General features: G+C 36.1%; 1 protein-coding gene across 4 annotated transcripts in view; it reads right to left on the reverse strand.

The window, feature by feature from the left end:
* Nucleotides 1–16,457, reverse strand: part of LOC138700129 (zinc finger protein 235-like) — a 196,137-nt gene that overhangs the window by 40,532 nt on the left and 139,148 nt on the right. The window lies entirely within an intron of this gene.

The raw sequence follows: 16,457 nt of genomic DNA on the forward strand, positions 1-16,457 counted from the left end.
AGTATAGAAAAAAATCTTGAAAATTCTCTAAAACGTAACTTTCGAGGCAATAAAAAATATATGAAATATTTAAAAGACAACTTGAGTTATATTTTACTGTTTAGATTAAAATATTGAGTTTCTGAATGGAACTAAAGAAACGTGTGGTAATAATACAATTACAATTATCCTTAAGTTGATATCTGCTTATATTTTTATTACAGGGAAAGAGTGGCGCGTTTCAGAAGAGGCAGTTCAAATACTGACACCCTTTAACACAATGATCACTATCCTGTCTGGTGAAGAATATGAATAAATTATTTTGGACAGTAAACTTTAACCCACTGATACCACACGTTTATTTTGTTCCATTCTTAAACTCTCTTAATATTTTTACATTAGACTAAACCGATTAGAATAATAATTGACAGAAACTGTTTGCGAATAAACGAGTGTCTCCAGGATAACTACAGTATAAATGTTTACATTAGCTACTGAAAAGCTTTATTTCTGCGTTAGTTTTGCAATTAGATTTAATGTTATTAATTTGATCAATAACAATACGCCTTTCCATATATACTATGAATTTCAAAACTATAAAAAAATCTGTCAGCTAACGCAGAACTTCAAGCAAAAAAATAAAAAAAAAAAAGAGCCGAAGAAAGAGAGAGAGATAAACATAAAAGAGAGAATAAGCAACAACAAATTACAACTTATTTTAAAAGATACGCGGATGTCAGTGGACTCGAATCACTACCTGATCCGATTAAAGGAATGCTCAGCGGAAAGAGTATGTCTCACCACAGCACTTATACAACCTGTGCAGCATCAATCGGAGGTAACCAGAGGACTCCGAATGAAAGAGCGCAAACAACTGCTCCGGAGAAAAACCTAATCATAAGCAGCACTACCTTACCCAGCCTTGCTATCGTTAAACATTTGGCTATATTACAGTATAAACATAGAGCATTGTGAAGGGCTCCCCCTCTTAGCTGAGCTGGCAATAATAAAATAACTCTAAATAAGATATTTACTGTTCCTTAAGGTATTAATTATTTGATGAATGAATGTATTTGTATTGTAGTGTGACGACATCAATTATTATATGCAATGGGGGATTTCGTAAAACTTTCCATGGCCAGCCTTCTAGCCTACAGCCACAAGCAGTTCATTAGCTGGGAATCGCGAGCGCATGCATGCCTCCGGAAAATAAATTGTTACAAATGTATGTGTGCAGATCCCACATTTCTAAATGTAGTAGTTTTTTTTTTTCAGATTTTTAACTTGGCTATTTAATATAGTAATTTTGCTTTCAAAAAGAAATTATTAAAAAATTAGGCCAAATTTTAAATTTATTTGTGATAGGCCTAAAGTAATAACAAGTGTTGTATTTAGTCTTTCAAATGCGCCAAACCGCAAATCTCAATTACATGTAGACACAGAGTTCCAAGTGAGTTTATGTAACAGTGCTCGCATAATTTGCGTAATTTCAAATAGTCATAACTACACAAATAATTAATAATTGTGACAAAAAAAACAATATGCGTCTCCTTATTTGATGTCTGGAATTCATGAAAAAAAATTCCACCATTTACGAGAAGGTCGTGTTTTATTGCTGTGTAATTTGACGCGGCATGACTCAATGTTCTCTGTTGCAAGTGAAGCATACAGCATTTCATTATGTAAGACTGAGAACTTATAATCTGATGAATTTTCATGGTTTTCGGCACTGTTTTCTTTATATGTCCCATTAATTCTCTCTGGAGGTAATGGAACAGTTTTATTTTTGTATTTGGTGCTACCATCTCGCAGAACATCTTAGTATTGGTAATGTCATGTCATGTCCATTAGCTACAATCTGATCTGCACATCTCTTTATGGTCCCTCCTACTCCATCTGGAGCACCACGACCATGCCCACTCTACCAGAAGTTCCAAGATACTGTTTAGAATCCTTTTTCAAAAGGAATTTTGCAAGCAAAGTAAAAATACTGCTTCTACCTGTATTCGCTGGAGGCACTATTACTCCAGAAATGGATGTTTGTAATGTTAGGCTCTTTTTCTTTGATCATATCAAAAATTGGTTCCAAATAGCGGGAGGACCATGAGTGAGGTTGGAAGACATTGTGCAAAAGCTAACAATATTTCCCGATTCATAAATGACTTCTGTATGCAGGCTAAGTTGCTGTAATGATGATCTGAAGTGAGCACTTTGTACATGTTTTGTAAATTTCAGATTGTAATTAGGTTCTTATGGGGTTTGGGAATAAAAGTATTTGCTAACTAACCCGGGTAACTACACTAACTATATGAAAGAAATTAGAACGTATACTAAAGCCCAGTTCCCACGGTGCTTGATTTCTTGCTTGTTTCCTTGCTGGCCAGCAAGCTTGATGCTCTGATGCTGCTGCTAGCTTCCGTGTTTGTTACTACATTGGGTACTGTTTATATGCAGCTGGCTCTTTTACAGTTCAAATTTGAAAATTATTTGCTACTTCATCTGTTGCCACAACACTTATGATGAGAAAGAAACTAAACCGTGAGTGGAAAATAAAGTTCTACATTAACAATAGTAAATATTATAATAAAATAATTAAATTAGAAGTGTAAAACATCTAAAGTCCCATACTTAATTGCTCTTTCTTAGAAACTAAGGACTACAGAACAAAACAGATGTAGTTGGAAAACAACGAACATGGCAACATAGTTTCAGCAGTGATACTATATTAACATCTTTGGTTCCAGCCTGCAAGCCAACACGAAAAATAGCGAGCAACCTAATCTCGAAATTCACCATGATAGCTAACAAAGCAGTCACCAGGGGGCAGGATTTCCAGCAAGCAAGCATGCAGGGCAGCCGTCAGCGCTCCCAGCATAAAATCCATCACAGAAACAAACACTGTGGGAACTGGACTTAAAACAATTAATGTACATATTCATGGATCAGAACATATTCCCCCTTCCCAGGCAGGTTTTAGACCAGGTACAGACATCATAAACGAATGAATGATTTGAGGCTTTCTCGGCGTTGGTTCGCTAATATGTTTTCGCGGGATATCAGCTGGAGAGACATCAACAAAGCCCTTAAACAAGCTACCACGAGAAGAAACACAATAGACTTAGACAGCAAACAAGAACCGACAAAGAAAGCTTTCATTCCATTCTGCGGGAGTGTCTCACACAAAATAAGCAGAATCCTCCAGAAGCTAAATATCAAAACCATACATAAACCACAGAGCAAAATCCGAAGTCATCTACGTCAGGTTAAAGACAGTCAGGGCCTAAGATCACCAGGGATTTACAAGATTCCATGTGAGTGCGGCGAAGTATACACAGGGCAGACTGGCCTCACAATAGAAGACAGAATCAAAGAGCATAAGAGGAACCTGAGGCTCTATTACCCGGAGAAATCTGTAGTGGCGCAACACAGCATAGAAAAGGAGCATAAAATATTATTTAACCACACCAAGGTCATTAACAAATCAAGCCACTACTGGGATCGTACAATCAAGGAGGCCATAGTGATTAAGTTGGAGAAAAACAACTTTAACAGAGACAGAGGACTACAGCTCAGTCAGGCATGGACACCGGCCTTGGACCAGCTTAGGCCCTCTTACAATCAAGGTCACGAAGATCACGGACCGAAGACAGCAACTGATTCCAACCGGCGGAACAGGATTCGTCGCCCGCCAAACTTCACACAAGAATCACAGGAAGGGCGGAACTTACGAGGAATGATAATTACCGGCCCCGGATTGGCTGATCCGCCACCAATCCCGTAACACCTGAGACAGCCCAACATCTATATAACCCACGACTTTCTGTCCAGGCGGAGGCGGAGGAAGAGGCGGAGGTGTAGCGGTGTTCGTTCGTTCTTCGAACGCGCACTGTGAGTATCTCCTTCCCCAGCTAGCAACATTAGAGGCAGTGGCTATTAGAGCCTACTTAGGCAGACTCCCCTTTCTGCTTATGGCTGCCTACAGTCCTCCGGGCACACTAAATGAACGCGATTTAGATATAGTGACAAATCTATCCGATAGATTCGTAGTCGCCGGCGACCTCAACGCGAAGCACACTAGCTGGAACTATCAACGCTCCAATCGGCAGGGCGATAGGCTTTTTCTAAATTCTACAGGAAACGGATACGTCGTGATGGCCCCTAGGGAACCCACACACGTACTGGATGCTGCAAATCAACTCCCTGACAAATTGGACATCGCTCTGGTGAAAGGTCTCACAACCAGAGCGAGACTAACAACCCTGGATGATCTTCCGTCCGACCACCTACCGGTGATAATGGAGATCATGCACCCAGTCGAACTCTCCCCAACCGCTGAGAAATTCAACTACAAGGCGGCAGACTGGGTGTTCTTCCAAGACCAGGTAGCCGCTACGCTTCCACCACTCCCCCCTGAAGTCACTCCGGCAGGGATATATAGGTCAGTTAGTGACCTGATGGAGTGCATAAAGAAGGCAATGGTTGCTGCAATACCGAAACGGTCTTCACAACCGGGACGGATGCAGCTCCCAGCCTATATTAGAGACCTAAAGATCTCCCGCAATAGAGACATAAAAAATTTCAGGAAAAATCTGAAAACTTGTATAGACAATGCACATCTTCTGCCAAATTACAGTCTCTTGTTTGGACAAAGTGACGGCAATATTTTCTGAGTTCGAATACCGAAAGTGTAGGCTATAATTGTTTATTAGAGGCATAAAAATTTCCAGGAAAAATCTAAAAACTTGTATACACACTGCTCGACTTCCGCCAAATTACAGTCTGTAGTTTGGACCCAGTGACGGCATTATTTCCTGGGTCTGAGCCCCGTAAACTTATAATTTTTCATTAAAGACATAAAAATTGCAGGAAAAATTTAAAACTTGTATACACAATGCACATCTTCCGCCAAATTACAGCCTGTAGTTTGAACCCAATGACGGTATTATTCTCTGAGTTCGAGCCTCGAAAATTTATAATTTTTTATTAAAGGAATAAAACATTTCGGGAAAAACTAAAAACTGGTATACACAATGCAAATCTTCCGCAACATTACAGTCTGTAGTTTTAACCCAATGACGGGTCCTGAGTTCGAGCCCTGAAAATGTATAATTGCTTATTGTAGGAATAAAGAATTGCAGGAAAAACCTAAACTTGTATACATAATGAATCCCGTCCATTAAATATCGGACTGTAGTTTGAACCTAGTGAGCATGTTATCTCCTTAGTTCGAGATCCTTAAAATTAAAATTCATTAATGTGGGTATGAAGGGTTTGCTGGAAAATCTAAATCTAAAAAAACCTTACATATTGAACCCCATCCACTAAATTTCAGTCATCACTGTCTTCTCAGTCATTGTTTTATTCTCACTCTTCTATTTCCTTCATGAACTGAACTTTGAGACGAGAGAGAGTGGACAGAGGGAAGGCAAAGGGCAGAGAAGGCACAAAAGTGACAGAGTGAACTGAGTGTACATAGAGTGGACTAAAATACAGAGAGTGAACTGTGAGTAGGCCTACAGAGAGTGGAATGAAAGGACAGGCAGTGGACTGAGAGGACAGAGAGTAGACTGAGAGAATAGATGGAGCACTGTGGGGATAGCGAGGGAACTAAAAGAATAGAGAGGGACCAGAGGGTGAATTGAGAGAAGAGAGAGTGGACAAAGAGGATAGAGTTGACTGAGAGGACAGAGTGTGGGCTCAGAGGACAGAGTGAAGACAGAGAGTGGACTGAGAAGGCAAAGAGTGGACTGATAGGACAGAGAGTGACTGAGACAACAGGGAAGGGACAGAGAGTAGACAGAGGTGACAGAAAGTGGACTGAGAGAACAGAGAGGAGAGACAGTGTGGATCGAGAGGACAGAGAGTACAGAATATGGACTCAGGTGACAGAGAGGACAGAGTGGGGTGAAAAACTGAGAGTGGATTGAGTGTACAGAGAGAGAACTGAGAGGATAGAGAGTGGACTGAGAGTGAATTGGGGAAACTGCGATTCAGAATTCTTTCCTCTCAGTCCTCTCTGTGCTCACTCACTGTAATTTCAGTACTCTCTCTTTGATATCGGTCCACTCTGTTTCCTTTCCCTGTTCTACTACCTCAGTCCTCTCTCTCTCTCTCTCCTCTCAGCCCAATCTGCGTCTTCTCAGTTCACTCTTTTTCTCCTCAGCCCACTCCATCCTCTCAGTTTTCTTTGTATCACTTTCCGTCCTTTCAATCCACACAATGTACTCTCAATTCACTCTCTGTAATCTCTGCCCCTTCTCTGTCCTCTCAGTCCACTCTCTGTTCTCTCAATATACTCAACATTCTCTGTGTCCACTCTCTTTTCTCTCAGTTCACTCGCTGTTCCCTTAGCTCATTCCCACTCCTCTTGCCCATTCCTTATCCTCTCAGTCCACTCCCTATCCTCTCAGGCTACATACTTTTGTCTGAGTCCTCTCCCTGTCGTCTCAGTCCACTCTGTCCCTTCATTCCATTCTCTGCCCCTCAGTTTACTCTCTGTACTCTCAATTCACTCTCTGTAATCTCTGTCCATTTCCTTTCCTCTCAGTCTACTCTCTGTCCCCTCTGTCCACTCTCTGGTCTCTCAGTCTACTCACCATCCTCGCTCTCCACCTTCTTGCCACTCAGTTCAGTCTCTGTTCTCTTAGCTTACTCCATATCCCTCAGTGCTCTATCTATCCTCCCAGGCTCCTCTCTGTCCTCTCAGTCCACTCTCTGTACTCTCAGTTCACTCTCTGTACTTTCAGTTCACTCTCTGTACTCTCAGATCATTCTCTGTCCTCTCAGTCCACTCTCTGTACTCTAATTCCAGTCTCTGTTCTCTCAGTCTTTGTAAAAGTTTCTACAGCTATAGGGCATTTGTCACAGCGTTGTATCAACATGCCAACAACACCTAAAGGAACGGCAATGGTTAAGCACGGAATTTATACGATTTCGCGTTTTCCTAACTATATAAGTGCAATTGACTGAACACATGTGAAAATACAATCACCAGGTGGAGGAGATACAGAAATATTCAGAAATCGCAAGGAATTTGTTTCAATTAATGTGCAAATTGTCTGATTCTTCCTTGTTGATTCGAGACATTGTGGCTAGGTGGCCAGGCTCATCTGATGACTCACATATTTTTAATTCTTCAAAAATTAAGAGGCGATTTGAAGATGGAGAATTTGGTGCAGCCATTCTAGTTGGAGATAGTGGATATGCTGTACAAAATTATCTCATTACACCACTGACAATTACACACACGCCAGAGGAACAACTTTTTCAGGAGGCCATCACAAGGACTGGAAGTCGAGTAGAGAGGAGCTATGGGGTATAGAAAAGATTTCCTGTTTTAACTACTGGAATCAGACTAAAATTGGACAGAATTCAAAGTGTAATTGTGGCAACAGCTATTTTACACAATATAGCTTGCAATGAGAATGAAAATATACCTCCTGTTACTGATGACCAGCTGGATACCATTAACGCTGTGCATAAGTTCCCTCAAGCAGCTAACAACCACCCAAATGTAGCAGAAAATAATGTCAGGCGAAACTATCTTATCCATCAGTACTTCCATGATTTGTTGGTGAACCAGTGAAGGAAGAGATTAAATTAACATAAAATAAGTTTCATTCACTGCAGTATATGTAACATTGTTTATTATTCATGTTAAAATTGCATACTTTCAAAAGTATATTATAACTTTACTTCACTGGAAATTAAGCATTACCAGCACCTTATCCATCAGTACGTTCATGACTAAAATTTGTTTGTGCATCAGTGAAACAAAGGGACGAAATTAACATAAAGTAAGTTTCATTCACTGTAGTACATGTAACATTGTTTATTATTCATGTTAAACTTGGATATTTTCAAAAGTATTATAACTTTACTTCACTGAAAATTAAGCAGTACCCTGTACCAGTAACTTACACCATAAATTATTAAGCTAAAATTGTTATTTTTTTAAATCTAACATATTATCTTGTGTGGTGTAGCTTTAGATGCAACACAACCGCCATAATATAAAATCTAATGATGACATGACTTAACTGTAACTGTGTTGTATAAAATATTACTACTGATACACAAATATTTTAACACATTATAGTGCAGTCACAATTTATGTAAAAATCCCACTTCATTTTAATTACGCAGTGATGTTACAAGTTGAAATAAATCTGCATTTGTATCAAAATTATATTAATGTCGGATTTCAATGAAAGAAAGTAACTAATTACTTGAAATATCCAGTGTGTTTATTTTATAACGTATAAGAAATTAGTTGGAGGGAATATACTGTCATATTATGTTCATGTCTATTAAAATAATTAGAAATGAAACTAACAATTGATTTATGAACATTTTGATGTCATGTTATACTTAGGCTTAGCCTACTGTTTTTTTCTCATGTATTATTACTATATTATAAATAAGCCATATATAAATTATGTGATAGGTGATAACATGCAATAAATTTCGTTTTTCAATTGGAATTAAGTTAAACTACCTACTGATTAACTTGTTATTCAATTATTTAAGATGCTACATAAATTTAAATATCTTCTGTTTTAAGTAGCATGATAACCTGATGTGATATGTTGAATATGGTATTATTAATACAGTGAATGATATAAACCGAATGACATTATGAAAATATCAAAATGACATCATAACATATTACAACCACCACAAAACTGAAGTTATCAGTATATAAGTTACCTAATGTGATTTAATATGTTAGATTAATTTTTTTAATTTAAATAAAAAAGAGCATATAGACTTGAACAAAATAAACACCATAACTACTTCAAAATCTTGTGATTTCAGTTAGCTGTTTGTTTTAAGATCCAATTCCCTATTCCTAACATCAAGTTCAAGAATTCTTCTTTTCATCTCATGATCAAACTCCTTATTTTTTTATATGAAGTTCTGTGAGTTTCATCTTCACTCTATGTTCTTCTTTCATATTTATGTTACCGGTACTTTAAATTCATGCTCCATCCTTTGGAACTGAATTTGATCCTCTGTTGCTTGTTTTTGTAACTGCAGAACTTGTTTTTCTTGCCATAATGCCATAAGTTTCTTTCCTGTCAATGAACTGTCTAGTGATGGTCTTTTCTTCTTTACTAGGAGTGGAGTGGAAGTAGGTTCCCTCAGGTCCCGAATACTGAATTGATTGCTACATGGAATGGCTTCTACTTCATTAATTTGTATATTATCCTGAGATACTATTGGTATATATCTTCAATTACCTGATCAGTGGGATTTGAATCGTCACCTGCGACAAATGCTTGGGATTCAGAAGCTACAGACTTGTACAGATTCACAGATGAAAAGGGAATTACATTGGAATTTTGAATTGATTGGATTTGAGGAGGAAATTGTGCTTTTCCAATGTTTGCAGATGGATGCTCCACAGATGCGAGTAGTGATGACTGGCCAGGACAATCTGAGTCACATACAGATGGTAGCCCCTCAAGTTGTATTGTGCCAATAATCTCTTTTATTTTAATATAAGTTATTATTAAGTTCGGTTGATTCGGACCTCCACCTGCACCTGATGTGCATTTTTTGATCTTCGGAAAATCTCCTTTTACAGGTCTTTTTGAGGTTTTCATACTTCCCCTTTAATCTCTTACCAGTACTACAGTTCCACTAATTTCATTGAAACTTTCTGCTAGCTCTTGTCAAGCTTATTCTTTGTCTTTTAAAGATACACTATCGATTTTCTTACATTCTAATATATCTTTCTTTGTACTAAGTAAAGAGAGCAGTAAATCAATTTCTACTGGACTAAAATTCTTACTTTTTTCCCTGAATTCTCCATGACTAAACACAGGACCTTACAGTGTACGTTAATCAGCTTATGATAATCTGATCAAAATTCATAATGGACGATGGAGCAATCATACAGTACAACCAGCCGTTTACTGAAATAAAAATAATGCAAGAGGATGACACCTATTATGAATATTTAGGCCCTGGGTTTAGGTCACTGGAAAACAGGACAGAGCAAATGTTGGCACCCTAACCTCTTTCTTTAACTTAATCCCTTCCATAGCCAAACAAAAATTTTAAACAATAATTGTGCCAATTCACCAAACAAAAAGCTGCTTTTATTACACTATTTATAAATATTAATTTTCATTGAGCATGTATTTAACAATTATTTCAACATCCTACTTTAAAATACTTTCTCTTGCTCCCTTGCTCTGGGTATTTGCCCATTCTAGCCAATTATAAATTAGGGCCTGTGAATATTACATAAATAGATAAGGTCACATACTACAATGTTAAAAATAAAAGCTATTTCCCTTAGAATTATCAAGATCCTGGGTACATTGGGTAGGCCTAATTTAGTGGGTTACCGAACACGTTAAAAAGCTGGAAGTTGTCTTCTTGAAATTAATTAAGATCGTGATTTTCGGAGGGAAACGAATAAACTAAAGGAAATGAATTTTTATATTAAAATGGATCCACACATGCCACCAGATAATGCACATTAACACAAGACACAAATTATTGTACGATCTTGCCTATCAGAGAAAAGTGGAATCGAAAACGCTTTCCAATAAATTCAAGAAAACAGCTGATTAAATGATACACAACACTTCACATGGGTATAAATGATTTATTTATTTGTGAAACTAGTAGATGCATTCCTTCTTTATTCGCGTTGATTTGATTATAGCATTAATTCTCTGTAAACTGACATCGTGACTTGTGGCTGACATATTGAAAACCTGACACGCCATCAGTAATCTTGGCTCTGATTGGCTACTTATTCAGTGTAGCCAACACATGAGAAGCCATGGGCATCTAGTGCCAACATTAATTTAAACGGGTGGGCTGTCAGATATTTATGGAGAAAATGGAAGCATGTTTAAATTGAATAGTAAAGTTGAACGGGTTTAATTTATCCCAAGTTTAACTATCTTTGGAGAAAACGGCCCTAAACGATGCAATATAACTGCCGCCATTTGTTATGTTGAGTCTCAGCTATTGTGAAACGTACCTGCTAAAACGGTTTAAGTACATGTTACTGTAGGAGCACCAGCTTTATCTATGGTGTGGTAGCTCCTTTACTTGTCTGTGTCTTGCACATGCGCAGTGTCCCATCATTGGACTTTGAAAAATTTCTTGCGGGACACTAACTGCAGTTTCTCCGAATCTTGTATTAAAAATGAATAATTTTCAGAAACGTCTGTAATAACTATGTAATTTTCAGGTTGTATTTTCTTTGCATTCCGTCAAAAATAAAATATGGCTGACTTTTGAATGGATGATGATGCATCTTCTACATGAAAAACTTAACATGCTAGGGAGCCTTTTACTTTTGAAACTTTTCACGGGGGTGTCGTTTTGTTGTATCTTTCTTTTCTTGATAGGGGATTCTATTGACATCAAACTCTTGTTTAATTCCTCAATAGCACTGATTTCTAGCACTGTATCCATAGAACTGCTAGAAGAAATACTGGGATAATCACTTTCTCTGTCCGCACACTTTCATTTGATTTATGTTTATTAATATCACAAGAACTACCGGCTACACATATAATTTCACCTGACCTATGCGGAAATTGATTAATTTTTACGGAACAAATCACATATTTGTACACTCAAAGACTCCTTTAAATTGAGCTTTATCAATAAGTCGCGGCTTACGCGTCTTAGTGTACTTTTCTTTTTAAAAGCGTGATTAGGAAGGTAAATGAATTTAAACACTTGTTATATATTACGCGATCTTTACCATCACTCTTGTTGTATAGAAGTCACGTCACTGCGCGAAATTCAAACCCAAACTGATTATTTTTCTCTCCTGCCATCTGTTTACTGCCATAAAGTTTACTGCCTTACCCAGTCTTGCTATCATCAAACACTTGGCTATATTACAGTATAAACTGTGAAGGACTGCCCCCTGAGCTGACAATAATAAAATAATTTTAGATAAGATATTTACTGTTCCTTAAGGTATTAATCATTTGATGATTAGTATGGTGACATCAGATGCAACGGGAAATTTCCACGGGCAGCCTTCTAGCCAATGGCTGCAAGCAGTTCATTAGCTGGGCATCGCGAGCGCGTGCATGCCTCCGAAAAATAAATTGTTACAAATGTATGGGTGCCGATCCCATATTTATAAATGCAGTAGTTTACAGATAATACATCAGCGAACAAGTCTTTTTTTTTTTTTTTTTTTTCAGATTTTTAACTTGGCTATTTAATATAGTAATTTTGCTTTGAAAAAGAAATGATTAAAAAAATAGGCCAAATTTTAAATTTATTTGTGATAGGTCTAAAGCAATAAAAAGTGTTGTATTTCGTCTTTCAAGTGCGCCAAACCGCAAATCTCAATTATATGTAGACACAAAGTTCCAAGCGAGTTTATGTAACAGTGCGCGCATAATTTGCGTAACTTCAAATATTCATAACTACACAAATAATTAATAATTGTGAAAATAAAAAAAATACGGGTCTCCTTATTTGATGTCTGGAATTCATGAAAAAAAATTCGACCATTTCCGAGAAGGTCGTGTTTTATTGCTGTGCGATTTGACGTGGAATGACTCTATAGTGCAGTACAACAGCTGTTCTTTAGTCAAGTGTCCGAAGGCCAATAAGGCGGCACTCGTAAAGCGGTGGAACTAGCACTGAGGTAGTTCCTGCGATTTCGGAAATGAAAATCGTTGAATTTATAAGACTTTTTGTGGAGGTGCAGGTGAACGTATAAGGAAGTCATAATAAAAGCCAAACCTAACCCTTTACAGATTCGTATATGGAAGGAGTATGAGTACAAAGGAACTACCTCTGCGCTAGTTTAGCCTACTGACATAGTACATTATTCAGACTTCAGATTTGAGTACCATAAGAAACGAATAAATACAACTGAAATAGAGACAAATTGCACTTACAAGTTATCATACGTAACTTTATGCTTAATTACAATGTATAAATGCGAATATTGAAGTAATGGTACAGTAAACATAACCTATAATTTCAACATATCTAAATATCCGTGCGATGCAACTGAAAATTATTGAATCGTGCATAAATGAATGTACAAGAATTTCGCAATATTTAATTCAAATAAAGGAGGTATTACACATACGAACAACGTCATTTTCACACCAAAAATACTATTTCACCTTAACTCGCAAGTGAATTATGTCAGAAGTGTCCCATAATCATTGTTTCAAATTTATTAATGTAATTACACCACATATTAGAGAAATATACCTTACTCTTTAAGCATTCCAACGGCGTGTATTAGATCACGATGGCAGTGACACAGTCTATTGTTCCTAGTATTCACAGCGCTCCAAGCGGGTAGCAACTATCGCGAGATATGCAAACAATCATCCCAAGCTTCGCAACTGTATATACTAGACTGTGGTCTTCGAGCATTAAAGTAAATAGTGAGGGCGCTCAATATTACTCTACCGGATGAATGAGGCACCAAAATAACAGCTCTCTCAGCTCAGCTGGTCTCGGGCAACACATTACACAGTATGCTTACGAACAAGCAATTTATTGCAATGATTGCGGATGACAGCCTATCCTAGAATGTATTAAGATAAAAAAAAATGTTTCGGTAGATCCTAATTGAACAAGTGTCTTGTTTTAATGGCTTGTTTTATAATACAACATGAAATAACTTAAAGATAATCCAGCTATAAATGTCTTATGAAAATGTGGAATACTTTTACTGCCGAGGTTTTAATAAGGAAATTGCAGTTAGAAGTTACTGAAAATGTATTAAGTGAGATTGAAACAAAGGAGTTGACAAAAGGAAGGACACTATTGTTTTTAAAAAATGTTTAATCATGGCAATTTCTTTACGTCACTTGGAAGTACTTTGCACTTCTTTGTCTGACAAGTACCCTTCATTTGGGGGGAGTGAAAACATAGGTTATGTAACTTTGATTGATTTGAAAACTATAATAGTGTGAGAAAGTAAAGTTGTGTCTTATTGAAATACTAGCCGTACCCGTGAGCTCCGCTGCACCCGTTAGAAATAAATATAAAGTAATTACATAATTAAAATAGGACATTTGATCCAGGGAAGATTCGTGTTTGATAGAAGGATAAATCGTTTAATGTTACTTAATTTAAATTGTATTTAAATAATTAAAATGCGATCATTTTGGTCCAGAGACCACTCATTTGGTGCAATGACAATTCCTTTAATATGTTTCTTAATTTTTATTACATGCATCCATACTTTAGTGAAGACGGACATATAATTTAGATTTAATGTGTATACTTTATTTTACTTGCTATATGTTTCCATTGAATTATGATAATAACTTAATTTTAACCCTTGTTTTCTACGTATTCAGTAAATGGCGCTTGGGCCACTATGGTTCTGAACCCTTCAAATAACTTAAATAATTATATTATATAAAAAATGTGTTGATAACGGATGTTCACCGATAAGTAAGTTTTTAATTTGTAATTTGTTATGGGGGCTGTTGAATCTCAGGAGGAACAAATTTTATTTTACAACAGCGCAACATAATCTGCTGGGCTCATTACCCAATTTTTTGCATTGCATTTAATGCATATGTATATTATGTATTTTAACACGATTCAATTGAGCATAGTTAAAATTTGGATTATAAAATAATGGAATGCTAAGCTAACATATTATTACTGCATACTAAATCAATACACTCTTGTGGTTCGTTAATTCTCTGAGATAAACATTATTTTAAGAAATACAGGAAACGAATACACAGAATAGCCTCTCAAGTTGTTTGTGCATAAGAAGCTATTTTAATCTTACCTGTCCTCAATTCACTCCGAAGTTACTGTAATAACATTATAGCATTAAGTCCATATAGAGAAACTACACTTACCAATGGTGAAATAGTAATTAATTACAAAAATCGGTTAATTTAGCTTCTGATATTACTTCATACAAACACAGAAACATTCTGTGTAGGCTATGATTCATAGCTTTCGATTGTTGTTGACCAAGGCCCCTTATAGACTAATTCATTTGTTTATTTCATTACACCGCCTTAGATGGCAGTTATTTTAATTTTGAAACTCATTTATCTCATTAAATATCAGTCCTATCAACATTTTTCAAAGAATAAAACTTATCGGAAATGATTTTTAAAGAAATATTTGTCATGTAACTTTTTTCACAAAAATCAATAATAAGCGAGATATTTCGATTTATTTAATTCAGACCCCCTTATAACCCCCCTTTTAAATAATGTATTTTGAATGCAATATAGCCTAAAATCTAAGTTACAACGAACTTAATTTATATTCCAATTTTCATCGAAATCGGTTCAGCCATTATCGCGTGAAAAGGTAACAAACAGACAGACAGACATACAAACAAAAATGTCAAAAAAGCGATTTTCGGTTTCAGGGTGGTTAATTATATATGTTAGGACGAATTATTTTTGGAAAATCGAAAATTACCAGAATAATTTCGGCTACAGATTTATTATTAGTAATAGATTAAATATAATAGGTTTCATTTTGTGATTAACATCTACTGAACCTTGTATTTTAGAAATTATTCGTAACTTGGGCAAGATTATTTACTAATAAATCTGGAATATAGGCCTAGGCCTACCGTGTCTTTATATAATACTTTAATTCACACATTAATAAAATAAATATAATCATGTAAGCCTATAAAAAGGAATAGGTCACAAACTGGCAGCTACTTATACAAAGAGGAAGGGAAAGAATATGATTTTTCGCTTTTTCGCATAAAATGAATGTTTGAAAAAATTTAACGTAACATGTTAACCCATTATGTTTCAGAGTTTTAAAATTTCCTCGGTAATTATACCAACCGTAGGTAACAATGAAACTGGATATCTTGTAAATTATAATTAAATCCTCACAATAGGCCTTATAAGTAAATATAAAATAATAATAATAATAATAATAATAGGTACTGTTAAAATGAAAGCTTACAAATGAAGTCATGACACAATAATAATTATTTATATAAACACTAGAGGAAAATAATATTTCTACGGTATATATATATATATATATATATATATATATATATATATATATATATATATTGCGTATTTATACTGGAATAAAAACAATTTAAGTAATAGTGTAGGCCTAATATTTTTTTCATTTTTATACATTGTATTCTGGTCTTGTTTCAAACCTGAGTGAAACTGCCCTTGAATCAATTCATGTCCTTATAAATCATCTAGCCTACGTTTTTTTTTTTTTTACCCATAGTGGAACTGGAAGCTTCAGTCACAAGCTTTGGGCACCTCTGAACTGAGTGTGAAAAGAAAATAAAGAAAACTCCAACGCCGAAATTTATAGATCATTGAGCAGTACTTAGATGCCATTTTCTTGACATAGTTTTGAAAATTGGTGGTACTGTAATTCAATTTTCGGCTAAACTAACACTTAGGTAGTTCTCTTTGTACTCAGTTTATACACCTTGCATATTCGAATCTGAGAAAGGTTAGGTTTGGTCAGTGGCG

The sequence above is a fragment of the Periplaneta americana genome, chromosome 5, assembly GCF_040183065.1.
Source record: "Periplaneta americana isolate PAMFEO1 chromosome 5, P.americana_PAMFEO1_priV1, whole genome shotgun sequence".
NCBI classification, from domain to species: Eukaryota; Metazoa; Arthropoda; class Insecta; order Blattodea; family Blattidae; genus Periplaneta; species Periplaneta americana.